Genomic DNA, 4,344 nt, shown 5'->3' with positions numbered 1-4,344 from the left:
ACATACAGTGAGGTTGATAGACACACACAGAATACATACAGTGAGGTTGATATACACACACAGAATACATACAGTGAGGTTGATATACACACACAGAATACATACAGTGAGGTTGATATACACACACAGATACATACAGTGAGGTTGATATACACACACAGATACATACAGTGAGGTTGATATACACACACAGATACATACAGTGAGGTTGATATACACACACAGAATACATACAGTGAGGTTGATATACACACACAGATACAAGGAAAGTGTAAAGACGAATGTTGTTGTTTTATGACGAGCATTACAAAGACAGAGCACAAAACATTCTCGAAAAAAACCTACTGAGAATATCAGACTTCTGGTTTTTCAATGGTACAAAAATTCACAGATTCCCTTTAAAATAAAAACATATTTATAGGGCTTGAGTGACTCTTTATTACAACATAATAGAACAATAATTATACAGTAGTCTCTCTCTCTCTCTCTCCTCTCTCCCCTCTCTCTTCTCTCTCTCTCTCTCTCTCTCTCTCTCTCTCTCTCTCTCTCTCTCTCTCTCTCTCTCTCTCTCTCTCTCTCTCTCTCTCTCTCTCTCTCTCTCTCTGGGGGTTTTGTAGGGGTGTGGGGCGTCAGGTTTTTTTATGTACAGTGGATGAGGAGGGCGGCTTGTCTTTAACTATCTAGGTTGTTAAAATGAAAAGAATGTTGTAATGATTAATTATTGGGCCAATAAAGGTCATTTTTAAAGAAATAAAAATCTCCTGTACAGTGGAACATTTACATACTAAATTTTTTTATTAATACACAAGAGCGCCCATTGAACCACTGCATTCATAATATACACATTAACATCATGTTAGCACAATATGTATGGCAGAGAATGGTAGAGTACATCACCATAGCAACATTCAGTAGTATGTGCAGAGTGCAAGCAGCAGTGCCAGAAACATTATGAAATGAGTTATGAAAGCTATGAGGAAAGCTATCATAACAGGAATGTATTTTGTAACAGACACATATTAACATACTGTATATGTACACACCACATTCACAACCGACAAAGAAAAGCCAGATTGCCAAAGTGATGATAGGTCAAATGTTGTTTTAGGCCAAAAGGTAGAAAAGTGCTCAGTTATCAATGAGTAACAACATCACATGAGTAATAATACAACAGAAAAGTATTAGTAGATACTGTATGAGACACAGAGAAGATATTTGCCACCATTATGGAATGTACACTAGCTACAATATAGTAGAAATAACTTACAGCCATGTATAACAACAACTAACCTGGTCAAAACCTACACAAGACTCCACAATCACAATACTATATTACACCACTGAAGTTTCAAGATTTTTAGACACTTTTAGCATGTTGTTGTCACAATAAATACTATTACTTTAGGGTTGGTATATACTCTCATTTAACGGTAGACACCTTGTTGGAACAACTATTTTCAGGATGTTCCTAACAAATCTATGTTCCTAGAAAATCATATATCGTCTTCTACTGTGATCATATACTTCACACTTGGTAAGTTGTGAAAATGACTAGAAATTCACTCTTAGAAACGGTCTGATTAAAAATATAAAGGTTAGATCTAGTCTATGATAAATTCTATTTGGTAGAGGGCTTAATTCTATGATATATAGAATATATAGAAGTCTTCACACACAAAGCAATCACAGCTCATGTTACACACAGTTGTCTTTAGTAGATTGTGAGATCTCACTCCAAAAACTGTGTAGCCACTATACATCATACTGAGGTCAATGTAGACTTTCCAAGTACTAGTAGTGGATGAATGTCATTGTTCCATAGAGGTCGAATGGCTTTGCTCCATATATTGCCTCTACCCCTATCTGATACATGAATTAGAGTACATCTGAGATTCTTCAAAGTTCCTCCACACATTCTCTCAATCTAACTGTCTTGAAGAAACTGTTATCATGCTGTCAAATAATTCTACTATCATACTGGCCAAACCCAGAATCTATGTTTCATGTACTATTTGGAGACTTGAAGAAATGTTACTACTGAACTCCTCATTAGCATAGCTATGATAGGCCAGCCAGGCATTGTGAGCCTGTACTGTATGTAGTCTGATGAGGCAGACAGAAGCCACAGATGTGGGTGAGCCATGCCAGTGTTCTAGCTGACTCAGTGTTCAGGGAGAGACACGTCCGTGCTGCTGAGTCTCTGTGACAGTTCAAGGTCAGTCTCCAGAGACGTAAAAGCTAGGTTAGGATACACCAGGCAGAAAGACAGATAGGCTAGGTTAGGATACACCAGGCAGAGAGACAGATAGGCTAGGTTAGGATACACCAGGCAAAGAGACAGATAGACTAGGTTAGGGTACACCAGGCAGAGAGACAGATAGGTTAGGTTAGGATACACCAGGCAGAGAGACAGTTAGGCTAGGTTAGGATACACCAGGCAGAAAGACAGATAGGCTAGGTTAGGATACACCAGGCAAAGAGACAGATAGGCTAGTTTAGGATACACCAGGAAGAGAGACAGATAGGCCAGGTTAGGATACACCAGGAAGAGAGACAGATAGCCTAGGTTAGGATACACCAGGCAGAAAGACAGATAGGCCAGGTTAGGATACACCAGGCAGAAAGACAGATAGGCTAGGTTAGGATACACCAGGAAGAGAGACAGATAGGCTAGGTTAGGATACACCAGGAAGAGAGACAGATAGGCTAGGTTAGGATACACCAGGAAGAGAGACAGATAGGCTAGGTTAGGATACACCAGGCAGAAAGACAGATAGGCCAGGTTAGGATACACCAGGCAGAGAGACAGATAGACTAGGTTAGGATACACCAGGCAGAAAGACAGATAGGCCAGGTTAGGATACACCAGGAAGAGAGACAGATAGGCTAGGTTAGGATACACCAGGAAGAGAGACAGATAGGCTAGGTTAGGATACACCAGGCAGAAAGACAGATAGGTTAGGTTAGGATACACCAGGAAGAGAGACAGATAGGCTAGGTTAGGATACACCAGGAAGAGAGACAGATAGGCCAGGTTAGGATACACCAGGCAGAAAGACAGATAGGCTAGGTTAGGATACACCAGGCAGAAAGACAGATAGGTTAGGTTAGGATACACCAGGAAGAGAGACAGATAGGCTAGGTTAGGATACACCAGGAAGAGAGACAGATAGGCCAGGTTAGGATACACCAGGCAGAAAGACAGATAGGCCAGGTTAGGATACACCAGGAAGAGAGACAGATAGACTAGGTTAGGATACACCAGGAAGAGAGACAGATAGGCTAGGTTAGGATACACCAGGAAGAGAGACAGATAGGCTAGGTTAGGATACACCAGGAAGAGAGACAGATAGGCCAGGTTAGGATACACCAGGAAGAGAGACAGATAGGCCAGGTTAGGATACACCAGGAAGAGAGACAGATAGGCCAGGTTAGGATACACCAGGAAGAGAGACAGATAGGCTAGGTTAGGATACACCAGGAAGAGAGACAGATAGGCTAGGTTAGGATACACCAGGAAGAGAGACAGATAGGCTAGGTTAGGATACACCAGGAAGAGAGACAGATAGGCTAGGTTAGGATACACCAGGCAGAGAGACAGATAGGCCAGGTTAGGATACACCAGGAAGAGAGACAGATAGGCCAGCTTAGGATACACCAGGCAGAGAGGATTTTTAGGTTCCCGTACTGTACTACCAAACCCACTGACCTCAGTACACATCAACCCAAATCCTATTCCCATTTTAACCCAAGTGAAGGACAATACGGGAAGTTTATTACTGAACATATTTGTTGGAATGTTTATCCTCATAAATGCTAATATTATAAAGGTTTTTACTTGTAATGTCAATCATTAAAAAGTAGTAGTAAAAATGGTCATTGATTAACTAATGATTGGCGTCTATGAGTTAAGTCAGCTAAAAATAAATGTCATAAATTACTTGGGCATTGCTAAAAGCTAATTACAAATGATCATTAATAACTTACAGTAATAAATACTTTAGGCAGTTTAAATGAAAATGACTGAAGGCACACACACATGCACACACTGACACACAGTAAACATAACTCCTCTTTGACACGCACTCTCATGATGCCTGCATGATCATCCCCAACCCTATTCCCAACACACACTATACACACACCCAAACACCAAGCTGCTATTTCATATGGAAGCTCCTCTCCACAACAGTGCATATCTCTAGTCCTGCACTTTAAAAGTCCAATTCAACCTCAAATGGACAATAAAGTTTTGTTTTAAACTCCCTACACTACAGTATCTATGCACAAGGGGCTTGTCTAACCCTGTAACCCTGTTCTCTAACTGTTACACTATCTACGGAT

Source organism: Salvelinus namaycush, chromosome 37 (genome assembly GCF_016432855.1).
Source record: "Salvelinus namaycush isolate Seneca chromosome 37, SaNama_1.0, whole genome shotgun sequence".
In the NCBI taxonomy this organism is placed as follows: Eukaryota; Metazoa; Chordata; class Actinopteri; order Salmoniformes; family Salmonidae; genus Salvelinus; species Salvelinus namaycush.
This window is presented reverse-complemented; position numbering follows the sequence as displayed.